Source organism: Canis lupus, chromosome 13, assembly GCF_011100685.1.
Source record: "Canis lupus familiaris isolate Mischka breed German Shepherd chromosome 13, alternate assembly UU_Cfam_GSD_1.0, whole genome shotgun sequence".
NCBI lineage: Eukaryota > Metazoa > Chordata > Mammalia > Carnivora > Canidae > Canis > Canis lupus.
The window spans coordinates 34,743,518-34,764,519 of NC_049234.1; the positions used below are offsets into that span (position 1 = coordinate 34,743,518).

Here is a 21,002-nt window from a genome sequence, read left to right on the forward strand (position 1 = left end):
TGTTTAAGAATGATGATCTTGGCAAAGCGATGGATCCCTAGAACTTCAGGCTGGCATCAGCTGAAGCCTGGGGCTCAGGGCTATGGCTTGGAGCAGGCTTCAGGGCTGGCTGTTGCCCTGGGAAACCATAATCCATACCTGCGGCTTGGTCACATTTGCTTCTTACTATTGTCTGCTAGGCCTGAATACTGATCTTCTCTCCCTTTGATTGGAGGTGTTTTTAAGCTGCAGACTGTTCCCAGCTTCAGATGTGACCTGAAACAGTCTTGCTCAAGGCGGCAAGTGACAGCAGATGCCCAAGTTATCCCTCTTAGAATCCCTAACTTCCAGAGTGGCTTTATTCCAAGAATGGGCCCTGTGACATGGGATTACCTGGGACCAAGGTGGCCATTCCACCACTGCCCAGTGGTGTCCGTGAGGCAAAGGCAGCCGTTGATGTGTTCTCTACTAGGAGCTTCCCTACAGGAAGCCCAACCATGACCCAAAACTAATCTTGGTTTCTTGGCTGGCCCTCCCAAAAAAAAAAAAATCCTCATTGAAGATGCCTAGATCCAACTTCCAGGCATCTTCTATTCAGCTTTTGAACTGGGATATGTAACCATTCCTGCAAATTGACCACTAAAACCGAGAGCCAGACTGGGAGGCTGATAGCCCCTCCTCTGACTACACTTAGGCACAGGAGACAGATTCTGGTTCTTGAAGACACCCACACTAACCATAAGGCCCTGAGAACAGGGCACATCTACAGTTGTACACTCCAGCCTTGCGGGTGGGGGATCTGAAAGCAGAAAAGATTAAACTTGAGGAGTGTGGTCTCTGGTCCTAGAATCCTTGGCCCCTTTCTAGAGGGGAAAACCCTTTTCTGTCCAATCTCTCCTGGTCAAGTAGAAACAGCAGGTGATGTTTTTCCATATTAAATCCTGCGAGAAGGCCTCACTTTACTGGGTCTTGCGGAACACTTAGTGGAAACTGGGCTCTGGAAGCTTCATGCCTTTAGATCTTGGTCCAGTCTGCCCTGGGACACTTTGCCCTGCCTCTTAACTGTGTGAAAACCTCTGAGTAGGAGACAGAATGAGGGGAGGGGGTTCCAGGAAGACCAAATGTCCTAAAAAACCAAGACCAGATGCTGATTGACCTGTAAGCTGGACCCTAGCACTCGGATGTACCAGCTCGGGCTCCTCACCTCCTTGTCCAAGGTTCTGTTTACCTTGCCTGCTACAAAGACATGCCTCGAGGTGAACCCAGCTAAGGTCTCCTTAACAACTCTTAAGATCTGGTGGATGGGTCTAGACATCCACTCCTCTTGCTGCCACCCAAGACCTACCTTGTGTGGAAATTCCCTTTATGAAAGCCGCCATCCACCAACTTAGTGGCCTGCCTCTTCTGTCTTGCCTCTTCCCTTTGCCTATGGGGGCCGGTTTCAGATTTCACCTTGGAAGCCCCTGAAAGGAGTTGATTTCCAGGGGACCTTCTGGAAGATGAATCAGGTGAGACATGGCTGAGGTTTGCCTGTTATGAAATCCAGTCCTGTGACTAGAGGGTCATGGAGGTCCTGTCATACAGCCTTGTCCTGAAGGCTTTCTGGGTACACTGGTGTGTGTGTGACTGTGTGCACTACCTGAAGCCACACTCCTATAGACCTCTGCCTGTTCAGTGCTTTCAGTTAGGATGTCAGGCACTCTGCAACTAAGCACACATTGATGTATTCATGGTCTGATTAATTTTTCCTAGACTTGAGTTCTAGAACTTTCCCTGTGGGGAAGCCAGTGAGCGTTTGCCCCTAGCTTCATCTTCAAAAGCTGTTACTTACTAGAAAGGTGTTTATTCCTATAAGCCCTGGTTTCTTTGCAGGACTGAGGGAAAGGTTCTTCCTGAGGTGCTATTAAGTCACATAAGTGATGGGATGGGAAGACTGGAATCAAGGCAAGTTTAACGGGGTCTGACCTTCCAAGAGGTGAAAGATTTAGGTGAGCCATCCATTGAATCTCTTCTCTAATGGATGAATTTTGTTCACCTTGAATTTCTCAAGGCAGTGACCATTAGTATGGCTGAGGATGGAGCTCAGGTATCCATTATAAACATAAAAGTCCTGGCTAGTGGCAGGTACTCCCCATTCCCTGGCAGGGGACCACACCTAGCCAGAGGGACTGATCAGAGAAAGCAGCCAGGCCTGACCTCCATGTTGCATTGTTTCCCGGGATTTCAATGCTATGCAGACCAGGGACAACACAAGCAAGACAGAACTATAGTCAAGAATGGAACAGGATCAAAGTCTGAGAGGCAAATCTCAACATGAACACAGTGCTTTGGGTTCATGTAACAATAGGCCACCAACACAGATCACGGAATCTGGTTTCTGCCTAGAACCAAGACAGATGCAAGAAACAAGTGCACCTGAGAAGGACTCTATTCTCCTCTGAAACTCTAGTTGCAGAACACCCATAACCTCACTTTCCCAGACATAGAAGATAGGTCTGTCTACTCTGGCAACTTTTAGTGGGTTGTTGACTCTAGCAATCCTCAAGATTCTGTTCAGGTTTCAAGGTTTGCGTTAAAAGCTCGGGGCTTCTGTGGGGCCAGCTCTACCCTCCACTCTGCTTCTTTCTGATGGGAAGAGTGAAGTCAGGGCAAAGAGACCTTTTCCTGACTACACAGGAGCCAAGAAGTAAGAACTGCAGACCAGTTGGGGAAGACATTTAGGAAGGGGAGGGGATGAATGAGTCACATTTGGCTGAAGCCCAAGGATGTACCAACTGCTCTGCCACTGGCCATGGGTGGGACGGGGCAACACTTAGCAACCTCTACTGAGATGAACAGTACTAGACTAAGTCTTAATGTATGAAAGCTACAAAGGAAAGCTGTGTCCTATCATCCAGGACTGGTCTACGTGGGTTTGAACCTTTTAGAGTAGCGACTTCCTCCATATGATTTTAATAAGGTACACGAAGTCTGGGCTGCCCAAGATCCACCTGGAGAAATAACTTGGAGTCTGCTTACTCAAAGGGCTCCTTTGCTGACCAGTAGACTGGAGATAAAGATGGACTATGGGTCTGCCTCCTCTCATGTGCATGTGAGAAGTTATACAAGCTATGCACTTCAGAAACTTCTGGGTCCCCCAGTGACATTGTTACTGAAACCCAAATTCCACTGCTTGCTGTTCAAAAGTCCATGCTCGAGACCTGTGATGGTGGGAAAGGAAAGGTTGCTTTACTCAGGAAGATGGTGGACTAATGTCCCAAAGACCCATCTCCCTGTCCAGGTGAAGCCAAGGCCTTAAACAGGGCAGGCAGCGGGGCGGGATGGGGGAGATGCTGTAAATGGTGGGGGAGCTATGTGCAGGAGAATCTGGTGCTCAGGAGTTAATCACTTATCCTTGCAAGGCTTCCAGATTCCTCTGTTCTGCCAGGAAATGCTCCCAATAAAAGACAGCACTTCAGTCCTATAAGCCATGTCCTGGAAAGGCCATCCAGACCCCTCACCTGTACCAAAAATCAAGGCTCCAAGGCCTCTTATTGAAGACCGTATGGTCAGTGGTGGTGGTTCTCAAGTGTAGAAGGCCTTATCTTCTAGAAAGTCTAGTCCTTTGTTCCTCAAAGTCAGTGGTCTACAGGATTTCAAGAAAGTAGGTTATTTCTACCAATTATGGGGTTTAAGTCAACAAGGAATATAGAATAAAGGAGCCCAGAAGCTTGAAGCAAGTTAGCCCTTAAAGGAGTGGGTTGAGGTGCACTTACAAGATGAGGACCTTGGGACCTTGTTAGGTATATCTCCTATACTCTTATGACCCTTTTCTGAAGTCAAGGGAATGTGTTAGGCTTTAAGCCTAATAACTACCTAATTTTGACTGTCCCCAGAGTTGTGCTGGTGGAGGATTCCCCTTCCCAGAAGAAGGCTGCTGGTGGAAGAGACCACATTGCCTGGGTCAGAGGCTCTGGCAATGTGGTCAGTTTTACTTGCCCCTGACTAGGGGCAAGGACTTGGTCCATGTCCAGCCTCCTTTGAGGTATCTAAAGACAGGCTTGCCTGTCTCTTTTCCATCTAGGCTGGATCCTGAAGCAGAAGGGACAGAACTGTGATAGAGTTTAAATGCCTCTCTAGAGTCCTGCAACCTGGGGACAGGAGACCAGAGCTCCAGCTCCATGTAGGGGTCTTCTGAAATGTCCCTCCTGCTTTTCTCTGATGTCCCTGCAATAACTGTATCTGTCTCCAGGTCTCCTGAAGAGCCATCTCCAGCTGGGGTAGTTCCAGCTGGGAGAACACTGGGAGTCCTCAGGTCCCCAAGGAATAAGGATGCCGTTAAGCTGCAGTGGGGGGAGTGGTCCATGTTTAGTAGCCACTTCTTCAAAATGGATTTAGGAAATGTTCAGCTTCCAAACCTGGAAGTTCTCAGGGGACCTACAGAAGCCTGAGGGATTATTCCATAGTAGAAAAATGAAATGTACTCCCCTCCGCTTCTGCCACTGAAGACCACTTAAAGCCTTTTGACCTGACTTAGTCCCATTCTAGTCTACATTCATCTTGCCTTTACAGATGAATAATATCCTGCGACTTCTGTTCCTAAAGGGGATGAACTTTTTCTTTCACCTGAGTGAGCGAGACTGCTAAACTTGACCCCTTCCTCCACCACACTAATCAGCCATCAGTTGCCTTGAGACTTCTCATTTCACATTGAAGTCTTCCTTGGAAGATCTGAGGCTTTTCTATTGAGATGATCCTGTCCTCAGCTACGACCAGAAGGCTGCTGGGCTCACAGAAATTGAGACTGGACAGTCTAGGTCCTATGAAGATGTCTGCTTCCCAGTGGCCTGAGCTCATGGAGGACCTTTGGAGGGATGTTCATGGCCTCCTCCTTGGCTAGTGGTCTTATTCTACCCACCTCTAAATATACTTGGCCTGGCCGTACCTGACTCAGGTGCTGGCTTCCCCCCCCCCACCCCCACCACACACACACACCTTGCTCTGCTCCCATACTGATTTCCCAGGAATAACAGCAGTCTTGAAACTGACCTGTCAGGATCTACCTTGAGACCTACACCATTATGCTGGAGTAAGCATGTCTGAGTAATTCTTTTGAGGAAGACCTGGGATTAGTCGGTCATAATGCCAGATCCCTTCTAAGATGAGGAGGTTACATCACTGACACTCAATGTGACCACTGTCCTCTGCCTCTGTTTTGGTTTTGAGCGGTCCAGATGTGAGACTCCTACATGTTTTAGAGATGCTGTTCTGCTTCTACAAAATCAGGTTCTTTTCCTGATGAAACTTGCCTTCAATTCAAGATTATGTCCTTTATCGTGTAAGAATAAGACCTTCAGGTTTGGATTCCAGTCCTGCTTCTGTATACTTCCAGATGTATCCTTGCCCTTGACCCCTGGGTCTCCAAATCACTGAACAAGAGACTACCCCATACAAGCATCTCTCTCCTACCATGTCTCTAACATTGCTGGGCTAGTTCTCAAAACTATCAGAAACCACCTTGGGGTTAGAAATGTCAGCTGCAGGTGGTGTGGCCAGGCATCAGAAGAGTCCGTCCCTAACACTCTAGTCCACCTTTAATTAAGCCTCTGTGAATGCCAGACTAAACCTGACTAGAACACCAGTTGCCCTTCCAACAAAGACCCATGACTAAGCAGAACTAATAACAATACCAATTTTAACACTGTTTATTGAGGGGGGGAAAAACTCAAGTGTATATGGCACTCCTTGTATCCTGGGGACAGGACAGCACCTCTGGCAGGACAATGGGACTCTGAAAAAGGATCCCCCCTACTACTTATGACTTGGGAATCTGAAGCTGTACAAACAGGGGAAAATCAGTCCCTCCCTTGGTGTGATCAGGGCTAGGTCACTGACATTAGCTCCACAACTACCCTGCCTGCGTATTTATGGGCTGAGGGAACTTCAGATTTTCCCATAAACCTCCAGGGGATGGGTCCAAATTTCTGTTGTCACATGAAGGGAAGTTGGGGACTGCCATCACAGAGCTTATGGTTGAGAACAAACACCCCCTCCCTTTTGTGATTCTATGGTGGTAAGAATCTAACGTTTGTATTTGAGGATTAATTACATTGAGCTGAGTTGTAGATGAATTTCTATGAAGTTTTGCAAGGGGCCAATTCCTCTTCTGGGAGACCAGACTGCAGGGAATCAATCTTTGACAAGTCCAACCTCTGCCTTGCCTCTTCTACAGAATTATTTTCAAAAACTGTTGATCACTCATGATTTATTTCTTCCAAAAGTGCAGAGTCATTTTCCTAGGCTTTCTTCCAGGAATCGTGTTTACAAAAAAAGCCCTGTATCCCAATCTAAAAGATGGAGCTCTACTATGTACCAAAGATGTTCACTAGTTTCAGTCTGGTTTTGGAGTTCTAGTGTCTTCATCCTAGAACCTTGGCCTCACATGTGATATGTAAGACTTTATCCAGAAGTTCAGTTGTCCTCTGTACTGCTCGGCCCTGGCTGAGCCTAACTTCCTATGACCTCTAGGTTGTGGCAACATGGCCAGTTGCTTTCCTGAAACAACCCTGAGGAAAAAGCAGCTTAGCAAATGCAAGGCCCTCCTCCCTTGTTAAAAGCTGTTATAAAGTTGCTGTGCTAGACTGGAATCTTGATTAATCCTAAGAATGGTTGGAGGACACATCACGTCACCATTTGAAGGAATGAGAAACACTTCAACATGGTCAGGATTGAGAGAAAAAGGTTTCTAGGGCTCAGAATACCTCTTGAGAATGAAACCCCTCAGCTATGACTAAAGCCTGCCTCTCTAAGCAGGAAGGTTACCTGATATTTCACTGACTTTTATATTTGGTTATAAAGAGAGTCTGTGCCCTCCATGCCTATTCTCCAATGCCAGGAGCCTACAAGAATTGAGTGTCTACAGGCATCATGCTGGGCAGTAGGGCATAGGAATTTGCTCAGCTTTATAACTAAGGAAGACTCTCAGTGTTGAATGTCCTCTGTCACTAGGCCATGCTATCTAAGGTCAGGGAAAGCTGAAAGAGCCTATGACAAGAGAAACCTAAATTTAGAGGCTAGGGTTCTTCAGGGACCTGGTGATCTAGTGATCAAAAGGTGTTATGTTGTGACTAAAAGGTTAGATGTGAGGGGATAAACTACAGCCTGAACCTCCCTCCTAATCCACAACTTCCGTCTCCGAAACAACCAAGGGTTAGGTGAGTGGCAGTAATGCAGTAAGCCGGATCTTCTGGGGAGGTGGGCTCACTGGAGTTAGATGTTCATAAGTCAATCATGTTCTCTTAAAAGCCTTTTTTAAAGAGTAGGGGAGAGGGAGGGAGGGGTCTTAAGCAGATTCCCAAAGGAATGTGGAGCCTGACATGGGGCTCCATCTCCTGACTGAGATCATAACCCCAGCCATAATCAAGAGTCAGATGGTTAACCAACTTGAGCCACTCAGACACCCTTAAATCAGCATTTTTTTAAACCACTCCTGGGACAATGTAAAGGTCCTAGGGCATGAACTCCACTTACTATACCCCTCCTGACTTCTATATTGGTTTGCTGAGGTTCCCATGACAAAACAGTCTGGGTGGCTTACACACCAGAAGTCTCTGTATGGTCTAGAAGTCCCAACTTCAGTTCTGACCAATCTGGCTTCTGGTAAGACTCCTGCTGGCTTGTAGATGGCCACTGTATCCTTCTGCCTTCATGAGAGTAACTCCTCTGGTGTCTTATAGGGGCACTAGTCCCATTTGATCAGGGCTCTACCAGTATGACCTCCTAGAACTCTACTACTTAGAGGCCCATTTCCAAACACCACCACACTAAAAATCAGGGTCTTCACTCTCAAGTTTTGTGTATACAAACTTCCAGTCCAGAGCACTTGCTATTACGATTGTGAATTTGAACTGAGCATTTAGATCATTGACAACTTTGCAGATCTCCTTAAATCAGTACCAATCCTAGTGCAGAACAACAAGTGCAAATCTCCAGAACATTAAGATCACATCTGTAGGGAACTATATACCCTACATGCTACCCTATATATGATATATACAACATCCCATTAGGAGTCCCTGGAAATAAGACAGGAAACCCAATGACAGGGAATTGGCACAAAGAGCCTTGGGTGTGTCTGACCTGGGAATCACTGAGCCAGTAAAAGATTTAGTAGTCAACAAACATGTTCTGACTTATCTTTAAAAAGCTGTATTCTTACCCTTGCTCCCCAGAGCATTCTTCCACTATCAAGCCACTCTGACATTTCCTTGCTTCCTATTCTGGTCTAAGTCCCCATGTTTTGCCTGGATTCTAGTGATTGTTTTGTCTCGTTGCTTCATCTTGTTCACAGTAGACCTCTTCTCCCACAGACCCACAGTGACTTTTGAAGATCCCAACCCTACACCACAGTTGTATCCCCACTAGAGTAATTCTAACCTAAGACCATAAGGTCATTTTTGTAATCATCACCCCAACACCCACTACATCTTTGAGAGAGGGGGAGATGTTAATAAGCTTCAACCATACCAGTTTTCTTCCTATTCTAAGGTAAGTGTTTTGACATCCTTTGTTCCTGTCTGGAATCTTCTCTTCCTATACCCATACTGCTAATTATGCAGTCTAGTCTTTGCTCATCTATTAGGATGTCTACATTAGAGATTAAACATAAAACTTACCCCGCCCCATCATGCTGACTGAAAATACCTAAAGGAATTCCAGTGGAGAGATCCATCAGTTCCATGAAAGGAATTTTTCAATCTTTCCTTTTTTGTATACAACTTTCTTCCAGGAACAGTCCTTGCACACAGAAGTCATGCCCTTGTAGTAGGAGTGGTGACCAGGGACCAACTAAAAATCAAGATGGGAGTATAGAGACAGACTTGGAAACAAATCAAATTGGACAGGAGGGGGACTATTTTTAGAATCTGATGGACCCACACCCTGAAGTTTAATAGTATTGTCTTTGTTCTCTGAGCTACAGATCCATCACCAGGTAGAAGGCTTAGCAAATGAAAGTCTAGACCTCTTTTCAGATGGAGTGTAGGATATGCTTCCAGCAGAGGCATTAGGACTTTGCAAGAAAGATCCATGTAGTCTCCACCTTTTGGCTGATTAAAAACTCAAGGTTCCCAGAAAAGGAGGGAAGATTCATGTGTTCCAGAGCCCAGAAAAATGGAAAGCCCAGGTCTCCTCTTACGCCTACACAGGATCCCCTCCACTTTTTTTCTGGGATATCCATAGAAGACCCCCCCCCCAATACCTAAAACAATACCTAAAACAAATGAATGAACTGATTTTCCTTGAGGTCTTGAGGTATTTAGGAAGTCCTGGCAGATTATCAGAACTTAGAAGCCAGTCTATAACTTTTGTGAACTAAGACCCACTGGGATTTAGAACTCCCATAAATCCATTGAGAAACAAATTGAGACTCGAATTTGTGAAAGAAGTAACTACCAGTGTGGTTGTGGGAACAGTACTTCATTTTCTCATCTCCTAGGTGGTCTGACAGCTTTCTGGAAGATGCTGTGGAGATACTCTTGGCTTCCAAGCCTAGTGTAGCACTTTGGTTTAACCTTTTTATCAAGGCTCTTGGTAAGAGAAATATCTAAGACCACTGCAAAAGGCATGGAGTTGGAATGGCTACCAAATCAAATGCAAAAGAAATGTGGAAAGACAAGAAAAATACTTAGGACAAGTACAAAAAAGATCCAGGGAAACCCAGCTTACAAAACCTGGGTTTTCATCCAGGCTCAAAATAAGAAACCAAACAAAAATGGCAGCAAGACAGAAGTCTAGGATGACTTGCAGCACAAATGGGATGGAACAGATTTTATCTACTCAAGGAAGCCTCCTAGAGGAGGATGTGCTCTGTCTGGACAATAGGGAGGGCCTGCCTATATATCCTCCCTCCCCATATGTATCCTCAGCCTGTGAATACAGCTTCTCAGGGCCCTCATGTTGCAGGTAGGAGGCCACAGGAGTCCAAATGCCCTCATGCTTGACTCCCCTCCAGAAACAGGAGGGCTGGCCTGCATTATTAAATTGTAGAAGTGAGGCGGGTGGGGAGATGGCATGACTGGGTGATGGGCACTGAGGGGGGGCACTTGATAGGATGAGCACTGGGTGTTATGCTAGGTGTTGGCAAATCGAACTTCAATAAAAATATACTTAAAAATGTAGAAGCAAGCTCAACTCCAGTCTCACTCCCCATCTCTAACTTATTCAATTGCTCCCTGTTGTCGATATACCAGTGTCTAAGTTCCCTACTGGGAAACCTTCAGGTATCTCCATTCCTACCCCACTCATTATTCCATCTTCTATTTGCCAGCAAAAATGGGTTGCTTTAACTGTTCAGCTTTTCCCCCAGTGACCTTGAGGTTTCTCTGGGAATTCCATCCTGGGTGGTGCCCACTCAAATGGAGTGCCCTTCTCCCATGATACTTCAGTAATAAAGCAAGATTTAACTGCTGATTCCCAGAAGCCACCAAGTCAGAGCCACTAGGGACGAGGCATGTAAAACTATATAAATCGATAGGTTTCAAGTCTCCCCAGGTGGCTGATAATCAGACCAGTCATCACTTTCTGTAATCACACTACTTGAGGTTTAGGTCAAACCTGGCCAGATAAGTTGTGGTTATGGTAACATTATGCCACTGGAAATGAGGTATCCTTTTGTAGAAGAGGCAGGAAAACAAAAACGGATCAAGTGACACACCTAGGGCTACACCATAGTTAAGGATGCGACTTGAATCTAGAGCTGCCTAACTGCAAGATCTGTTCCTCCTAAAACCTCACTGCTGATCCAGAGGGAGATAGCCTGCTCTCCTCAGAAGGCTCACAGCATCGCCCTGTTCTGCTTTGTCTGATGGGTTTGTGTACCTGTTCTTTCTGGTATCCCTCCCCTGGCTCCTGACAAGTGACCACTTCCCTTGCCCCACCTCTGTCCTGTCCCCCCAACCCCCAAGCATTTTGTCCACAGCTAGATACATCAGATATTCAATAAATGTTGAATTAAATAACTTAATCATATGGTTCTACTTTTGAGGTTCTTCTGGAAAAGGGTGAAAGAAAACTCAATTTGGTACAGTAACTTTTCTCAAAGTTTTGAGTGAATATTCAAATGGCCACAATTCCATTGCAAGCAAGGCAATTAACCAATATACCATTTTTTCATGTATAAACAACATAACAAAAGGATTCCAAGTTCAAGATAGATATTCTAGAAAGGTGGAAAAGGGCAAGTAGCTTAATCTTGCTGAAGTCTTACGAATTTCTAGATGGAGGAATTTAAATTATCTAAGAGCATAAGTGAAAAGGAAAAAATCCTTAACATCTTGTGAGGGGAGAATGGATGATTCTATATGTAGGCAACGATAAAGAAAAAGAAGATCCTAATGATGGACAAGAAGTTTGCAATGCCAGCATTGCAGGCTCTTTAGGTTCCTAATAGTGTATAACAGCACAGATCAGATGTCATTATCTGGATCCTAAACTCTGGTCAGCCTTATTGCCGTGAACCTAGATAAGTTTTCAAACTTCTCTAAACTGGAGTTTCTTCATCAGTAAAGTAACCATGATAAGAATTCTAACAGTTATGGTGAAGACCCAACAAGAAGCTCATGCGTGTGATATGAACCTAAGGTCACCTAAACTCCTGGTGAAGCCCTAACCCCCCTAATACAGTAGTATTGGAGGTGGGGGCCTTGGATAGGTGCCCTTACAAAAGGCGATCAGCACTCACTTGCTTTCCATCTGGTCAGGACACAGCAGGGAGGTGGCCATCTGCAAGCCAGGAAAAGTGCACTCCCCAGAATCCAGCCATGCTGGTGTCTTTCCCTGGGGCTCCCAGCCCCTAGAACCATGAAAAATAAACTCTTTAGGCCCCCTGGGCTGTGATATCTAATGGCAGCCAAAACTGAAAGTATGCAAAGTACTTAGCTCTGTGTCCTGAAGACACTTGGTAAACAATCGTAATCCTAGTAAGACTACTTGTAGAAGTCCTAATGGTGGACTGCTTGCTATTTTCCTCTCCGTGGAGTCCTATAGTTGGCTATAGTATCTGGCAAGTGTTCATGCAAGCTTTGTAGAAAAAATCTTTGAGGATGAGAAATGTATTCTTTGACACTTTTTTTTTCTCCTTTCACAACAAAAATGGGTTGCTTTAACTGTTCAGCTTTTCCCCCAGTTCTGTAAGGTAACTGTTTAAGTCCTACCTTCATAAGTCAAGACTTTTAATTTAATCTAGCATATAAAAAAAATCATTAAACTGGTCTTGAGTGCTGTACTTTCAGCGCCCGATGGACACGTCTGCTCTGTGCCCAGCATGTGGGGCTGGGAAGGATATGTCCCCACAGCTCTGGGAAAAGGCTTTAATCTCCCAGATTATCCTTTAAAAAAGTTTCTTAAAAAAATTCCCATTCTTCCTTGGGAGCAACTCCTAAGGTCTGTGAATTGATGCAGCAGGGCCTTTGCCCCTGCCCCTCCATCCAGGTCCCTGTGCATGGGGGACACCTACTGCCATCACCCAGTAAAAGTCGTGTGTGTGTGTGTGTGTGTGTGTGTGTGTGTGTGTGTGTGTATGTAGGGGCCAAGTGAATGGATGAGCTGCTTTAGCTGAAGTTAAGGGGGAAGAAGGGACAGACTGGGAAAGAGGCATTTTGCTTTTTAAGTCCCCACCCCCACCCAGTCTCCCTGGCTCAGCCTGGAGGCCACAGCCTCTGAGTCCACATGGACACTTCAGTTTACACCTACTCTGGGTTCCCATGGGAGCAGTCCCTGAATTGGCTGAGTGATGCTGGTCTTCCAACAGTCCATGATGAACCCCAATCAAAAACAAGCATCCCCCTCCCTTAGGTCCCTGGAGAAGGACACAGAACCAAAGAGGAGCAGCTGCCTATAAGCACCCTCCCTACCTGTCTCTCTACTCTGGGCTTTCTGTCCTGTTAGCTTTGCTCTATTCCAGGCCCCTCGGATATTAGAACCTCCTGCCTCTGGGCCTCCCCTAGTTGCCTGGCCTGGGTTCATAGTTCTTTGTAACTTGCCATGGCTGCTGGGCAGGAGTCACCCCTGGATTGCCACTCTAGTCTCCTAACTGGCCTTCCTGCCACTGGCTGGCTTGTTTAACAGACTTCTGTGGCTGCTGGGTCTTTGTTCAAATAATTCACTGACTCCCAGTTGCACTCTGAATAGAAGCAGGTGTTAGCAGTGACCCCTGGGGCCCTGCAAGAGATAGGACCTATACAGCTGCTCTGGCTTCTCACTTCTTTGCCTGACCACACATGCTCCTGGATGTTGCCTTTGCACTAGTCTCTCCACCTGAACTCTTCCCTGACTATCTGCATGACCAGCTCTCTCCAGGACTTTCCAATGACTCCTTGAGAAGCAATATCGAAGCAATAAAACTTCTTGTGCTCCTTACCCTGTTGTACTTAATTTTACTTTTTCTCTTTACCACCTCCTTTCCTTCTTAAACTTAATTTGCCAACCTATAACACCCAGTGCGCATCACATTATGTACCCTCAATGTCTGTCACCCAGTGATCCCATCCCCCCACCCACCCTCCCTTCAGAAATCCTCCATTTCCTAGAGTCCAGAGTTTCTATTTGTCCCCTCTTATTTTTCCTCAGTTTCCTTTCCTTTCCTTACGGTCCCTTTCACTGTTACTTATATTCCACATGAGTGAGACCACATAAATGTCTTTCTCCAATTGACTTATTTCACTTAGTATAAATATCCTCCAGTTTCATCCATGTCCCTGTAAATGGGAGATATTCATCCTCTTGGATGATGCAGTAATATTCCATTTTGTGTGTATATGTATAAACATATACACATATATACCACATCTTTATCCATTCATCTGGACACTCCATACCGTTCTCCAGAGTGGCTGTACCAGCTTGCATTCCCACCAACAGTGTAAGAGGGTTCCCCTTTCCTGCATCTTTGCCAACATCTGTTTCCTGCTTTATTAATCTGCATCCACATCTGTCCTTTCCTTAGTGGTTAATTTTAGCCATTTGGGCTAGTGTGAGGTGGTATCTCATTGTGGTTTTGACTTGCATTTCCCTGGTGACCAGTGCTATAGAGCATTTTTTTCATGTCTGTTGGCCATGTATAGGTCGTCTTTGGAGAAATGTCCATTTGTCTTCCCATTTCTTGACTAGATTCTTTGGGGTATGGAGTTTGAGAAGTTCTTTACAGATCTGATACTAGCCCTTTATCTGATGTCATTTGCAAATATCATCTCCCATTCTATAGGTTGCCTATTTAGTTCTGATTACTTCTTTTGCTGTGCAGAAGCTTTTTATCTTGATGAAATCCCAGGAGTTCATTTTTGTTTTTGTTTTCCCTTGCCTTTAGAGCCCGGTCTTGCAAAAAGTTGCTGTGGCCAAAGTCAAAAAGTTTCTACCTGTGTGTTCTAGGATTCTGATGGATTCTTGGCTCATTTAGATCTCTTATCCATTACGAGTTTGTGTAGAGATTGGTCCAGTTCATTCTGCATGTGATCACTTTTCCCAGCACCATTTATTGAAGAGGATGCCCTTTTTCCATTGCATATTTTTTGTCAAAGACTAGCTGGCCATAGAATTGTGGATCTATTTCTGGGTTCTCTATTCGGTTCCATTGATCTATTTCTGTTTTTGTGCCAGTACCATGCGGTTTTGATGATCACAGCTTCATAATGTAGCCTGAAGTCAGCCATTGTGATGTCTCTAGCTTTATTTTTTTTTAAAACATTCCTTTGGCTATTCAGGGTCTTTTCTGATCTCATACAAATTTTAGGGTTGATAGACATTTCAACAACTCTTCCAATCTTGAGCACGGAATATATTCTTCCAGCTTTGTGTCTTCCTCAATTTCTCAAGTGTCCTATTTTTACAGTACAGATCCTTTACCTCTCTGGTTATGTCTAGTTATCTTATAGTTTTGGGTGCAATTGTAAATGGGATTCCTTAATTTCGTTCTTCAATCCCCTTGTTAGTGTATGGAAATGCAACTAACTTCTGCACACCTGATAGTATTTTTTTTTTAATCCTGCCACATTACTGAATTGCTGTAGTTCCAGCAATTTTGGAGTGGAGTTTTTACCACCTTATTTTCTATCTCCTTTCATAAACAATCTCCATGAGCCAGTCTTTGCCCATCTTGTTCACTGAAGAATCCCCAGTACCTAGAGGAGTTCCTGGCACACAATTGGTGTTCAATACATGGAATAAATCCTGTTGAAAATAACCTTAGAGTCAGGGAAGGAAGGGAAGAAGAAAGGCAGAGGTGGTGGCAATGCTAGGGAAGAAAGTGTAAGAAAGGGATGGGAAATGGACTCTTGGTATTTCCTCCCAAAGAGTAGCAGAGTGAACCAGAACCTGAGGATCCTGACACCTGTCCATTTTCCTCTTATTTATGAGCACTTTACAGGCTGAGTGTCCAAAGGCTGGATTAGTATGGTGGGGAGCCTCCAGGTGGAAGAGCTCTCCATTTCAGTAGCTCATCTGCTTCTCACTAGGTCTTGCTGGGGTCTCCCCGCTCTGGCCTGGCCACTCTCTATCCTCTCCCACAGGCCTTTCCCACTCCTAGCCCTCTCATCCCCCTGGGAGAGGTCTTCCTTTGAACACTCAAAGCACTTTTCAAGCCCCTAAGAGCTATGAGCAGACTCTGCTGTATCAGTTATTCCCATGTCTCCTACCTTAACAGGAAGTAGGACTTGTAGAAAGTTTGTTCTCAACAAACCTCAAAGCAGCTAAAAGGACAACCACATTGTAAGTGCTCAGCAGGTGTCTTCAGATGGACAAGGGAAGAGTTCAGACCTTTGGGCCAGCCTGGATTTGAATCCGAGAGAAGCACTTAACTGTATTAACCTAGAAAAGTTTGAGCCTCAGTTTCCCTGTCTTATAATGGGGATAATGTGATCCCTTACATGAATTGTTAGGATTGACCTAAACCTATGAATGCAGGGAGGTGGGGGACAGAGTGCCTGATGCATTAGAATCCTAGTGGTCAGAGGGAAGGAAAGGGGGGTTTTGAAGAAATGAGGCTTATGTTACTCAATGCAGACTATTAGGTCAAAGCTAATAATGGATCACTAAAACCATTCCCTCCCTGCCTCTAAGAGTGGCAGGAAGGACATTTCATTCCCCCTTCCCTACTTCTAAACACTTCAGACGCTGGGCAGATAATAGGTATTTCAAACCTAACAACTCTCCCAAACCCAAGACCTAGGTACCATTATTTGCATCTCCCATAAGGGGGTACAAAGAATCCAGCTACATGGAGCCATAGCTTGCATGAAGCTTGCATTGAAGCTCCCATATAAGCGTCTGGAATCAAGCTGATACTTCTAACACTGAGCCGGTACCACCTTCTGCGTACTGGCTCAGAAAGAAAGTTCAAATGTATTTGCCTGACTTGATCTTCAAGAATTACCTTGCATTTGACCAATTTAAAGGAAAGCCATGTTTGCATTGTTGGGGGAGCACAGCTGCAAGTATAGATGGAGAATCCCACCTGGTTGAACCCACTCCAGTAACATGACAGCTGTGGGACCTGTATAGGTTACTTTTCTCTGAGGCTTCAGATCTCAGATATAGTGAGACAATAACACACCCTGAATGGTTTCAAGGATCCTGCTAAAAATCTTAATATAAATGGGTTTAATATCATAAGTCATAATGCCTAAAGCAAGACACTAAATTTTAAGTCAGACTCCTGATTCTTGGCCATTAAATTCAAGAGATTTTAATATTTGCAGTGAGGAAAGTTGAGGTTGAAATAGGTCAGTTCTAGTTTACTCTTTTAAGATGTGCCAAGCCACTGGCTGCTCACACAGCCCTGAACTGCCTCCTGATAAACATGATTGACAGCAGGGCTTTAAAGGTTAAATATAGTTTCAGATCTTGCATAGTGATCCAGTAGTAGGACTGGAATTAGAACCAGATGGGATTTTCTCCATAACCCAGAATAATTGAATTAATGTTGTACAGTAATAAATGAAGCTTTGTTTCCTCCTCTCCATGAGGAATGAGTTCTGTTGCTCAAGACAGTGTAGGAAGAATTTGCATGAGCAAACTTCCTGTAAGCATCAAGAGACCTGGCGCCAGATCACACAGCCAGCCCTACTTATGCTCAACCACCTGATGAAGCCACCAGGGCCCTTTGCCCATGATGGAGTGTTTCGGGATGGGTATAGAACAAGAGCAGCAGGCTGCCTCTACTCCTCCAGAATCTTAATGCAGACTACTGCACAGAGCTTCCATTAAGAGGATGGTTCATTTTTTTTTTTCTTCTGAGTTTGCCAAACACAAGATCAGAGGTCTTATATATATATTTTCTTCCTGCCCAGAAGTTGCTGATGCCAGCTTCACAATTCAATCCAATATAGATTCTTAGGGAGACTATCTTGTCAAAGATCAAGTATTCTGCTCAGTGACCTGTTGCTAATGGGTATACCTAGACCTTGAACATGGAGCCTCTCATTTTCAACCCTAAGTACATTCCACTGCTCATGATCTTCATAAACACTGCAGTTGTGCTTTCCTGAGTGGCTGTGTGGGAGTCGGTTTTCACATGGTGGGATCACTAATCCTATATAACCATAGTCCTATGTCAAATTCTCATGTGACAGGTGACATGGTTTTGAACAGAACTAGGACTCTTGAGGATAAGAGCAATATATACTTAAATGGTTTCTAATGCATGATCCACCTGTGTATCAGGCTTTTTAGAGGGAATTTTGGCAAATGACATTTTGCAGTAAACTTCCTTCAGAAAAACAATTATTTTAACTATGAAGTTAAAATCCAGTACATATGTTCTGTAGTGGAGTGCTAGCCTCTAGGACTTTCATAACTAGGCAGCTTTCATGGAAAGCAACATTCCAGCATTCTGTGGGTAATAGGTTCAGGATCCCTCATCATATTCATGTCATCTGTATGAATTATGTGTTAGCCCCTTACTGATCATCTTTCAATTATAAGCAATTCTGAATTGAGATCCTACCATACTCACATGTACATAATTACCTCTAATGCAGCCTTTGGCCATGCTTGACCTTTTTAATACTTGTATGAATGAGTCAATATCTAAGAATCACATCAATGTCAGATTCCAGAAAGAGGTTCTAAACAACATAGCCATAGTTCAGGTCTCAAGCTGGATACCAGGCAGGCTCAGGCTTAAGAATTAGAATCTAAAAGTTCCTCCCCACTCTTTTAATATAGGATAACTGTTATCTTCATAGGCATTTAGAAAGGTACCTCCTCTGAGGATTTAGCCAAAAATGCTGACCATCTGGGTGGATGAATTAGGGAAAAATTCCAATGTTGGTGTGGAGAGGGATCAGAGAATCACAATTCTACGAGATAGGACAGTCACACAAATATGCCCTGGCTCTCCCCTAGTAGGCACTGTGAAAACAACTATTCCACGACTCCCGGGAGTTGGGGAATGCCATTTTTATCCATGGGGTCTATGGTGAACAGGACTAGAGTTAATATCCCAGATGTGCCCTAATGTTTAGACAAAGTCACTAAGATATCTGGAATTATAGCCCATCTGTTCAGCATGGACAGTAACATTGTTTCTTGCATACCCAACATATGAAATGCGGTCACCTATGTGAAGATGCTCTTGGTGCCCTATACTATTCAGTTCAGGTCTAACTTCTGCTCCAGACATACCTCAAAAGGTCCAATTCATGCTGACAGTGACCAACACCAAGTGCTGGCCCTAAGGTGCCTTCATGTCTGCTTCAGGGCCTTTCCCAGGCTATAGGATAGCAGGCCAGCAAGCAGACACATCCTGGGGTGTTTAAAATTTAGGGTTCCCAAGGCAGTACTAGACAATGCTATACAGGAGACTCTAGGTAAATTCCCAGCCTGTAGGCTTTCTGAAATAAGATTCTGGAAGGCCTTCTGTAGCTCTCCAAATGGTCACAGCAGAATTTGGCCCCTACTGCCTATGGCAATGGTATTGGTACTATAAACTTGCAAATATGTCTTCCTTCCTCACTATTCCTGCTTCCTAAGACCACTTCCTAAGTCAACCACTGTACCAGAGCATTTGCCCCAGATTCTGCTTTGGTGAGGACCTAAACTAAACATACCTGACTTTTGGAGTCAGCTCCCACTTGTAAAGATATTGGAACTCATCACCCCATTCCTCACAACAAAAAACTGGATAGACTAAAAGCCCATTCCCTGTAAACCTAGTGACTTGTTTTAGGTACATCAGATTTCAGGTGGCAGCTGTCCTGCAGAGATAAGCAAATCCAGACCATGCCAACCAAGATATGCTTAAAGCAGAAGCTGCTGGGGACCTGAGGTGGTAGAGATGTAAGTGGTAATCTGGATGAATTTCTAGGAGCCAACTGCAGACTATCATGAGGAGAAATTTCTAGGGGCTCTACTTTGGGGACTTTTCCCTGTGGGTTCTCTGTGAAAATCCAAGAAAGATTCCCCTTCCACCCTTCCAGCTCTGGCAGGGCTGAGGAAGAGTTGTCATTATGAAATAAGCCCAGGGCATTCTAATAGCAAAGGACCCGTCTCCAGAGGGGAAAAACTTTATGAGCATGTTCCAAACTTTCCTCTATTCTTGCCCCCTCTAGCTATCCTGTCCCTCAGGATAAGAAACATGTGGAGGTCACAGCTCATCAAGGGACTGAAGTTTAATTGGAAGATTGTAAAACATTCTCTCCCCACACCTCTTCCCTCCATGAGCAGAGCTACAGTATGATTAAAGCCAGAAGAACTACACATTAAAGTTACTATAAGTGCCAGAGGCTTCATACTCTTCCTGTCCTTAGTTTTGTCTCCTGATGACTTTATAGGGAGAATACTGTACCAAAATCAAATGTAGCTCAAATCATGGCCAGGTTAACATAAACTCTCACACTAGAAACCAATGTACCTCCGGGTCCCCTTACCTTGTACAACACCTCTATACTTTTTGGCTTCACCTGGCTTTTAATAATAAAAGCAAAAAGTCTGAAAGACAAAACCAGCATCAGATTTAGACTCAGGACATGGCTTTTAGGATTGTGAAAGAATTTATAATTAGGATTAATGTACTAAGGGCTGTGTTATAGGCTGAATGGGATTAGGACAGAAGCCCTATATCTGAATACAGCCACTTTGTATCTCCCAAGATTCTTAAGGAAGTAATGGTTTCCATGACATTATAGAGGTGAGGCCCTGATCCAATAGGATCAGCATTCTTAGACAAAGAGATCACTTGCTCTTTGCCATATGAAGACACAATGAAGCCTCCTCCATGGTCTGCAGAAAACCGCCTTTTCACTAAGGACCCAGATCAGTGGGCTCCTTGATCTGACTCCCCAGCCCCTAGAATTGAGAAAATAATTTAAGCCACCTAGTCTATGGTGTCTTATTAGGACAGCCTAAGACTAACACAATTAAGATGTACATAAGATCTTTAAATGTAAGTGGCCTAAATATACCAATTAAAAGTACATTTAAAAGGTTTCTTGTAAAAATAAAATGTTTCTTGTATTAAGGTGGGAGTGAATGGGTGACGGGCACTGGGTGTTATTCTGTATGTTAGTAAATTGAACACCAATAAAAAATAAAAAAAAAAAAGAGGGCACATAATGAGGTGAGCACTGGATGTCATGATGGCAATTTGAATTTAAACAAAACTTAATGTTTCTTGAAGAGAACCTATAGTGGGGACATCCCCTACGTCCCCACACTGAAATTGACAGGTTTTAAAAGTAAAGGGATGGAGGAAGATCCACCATGTTAACACTGATCAAGAGAAGGGGGGGGGGCGGGTACCTATATCTACTCTTGTTCCGAAATCTGCTTTGTTTAAAACTACATAATGTCCTTTTTATCCAATAATGCCAAATCTTCAAAGAAGTCATAACTATCTAAAAAAATCCATCAAAGAAAGAACATGAAAATTTGAAAGACCAATCAAAGCAGCAGAAAACCAATTAAACAAAGCTGACTTATAGAACATTGCAACAAGAGAACATACCTTTTCCCCAGGTTTGTATGGTATAGTCACCAAAATAGACCACATTCTG

At 44.3% G+C, this 21,002-nt stretch overlaps 1 long non-coding RNA gene across 1 annotated transcript; it reads right to left on the reverse strand.

Moving 5' to 3' along the window:
* Positions 1 to 445: 445 nt before the first annotated feature.
* Positions 446 to 20,082, reverse strand: LOC119874437. Its single transcript, XR_005368818.1, has 5 exons — positions 19,878 to 20,082; positions 15,645 to 15,777; positions 8,634 to 8,805; positions 1,325 to 1,471; positions 446 to 778 (listed from the first exon to the last, which is right to left on the reverse strand). It is a non-coding gene; the product is annotated as an uncharacterized LOC119874437 (long non-coding RNA).
* Between the last annotated feature and the right edge of the window lie 920 nt (positions 20,083 to 21,002).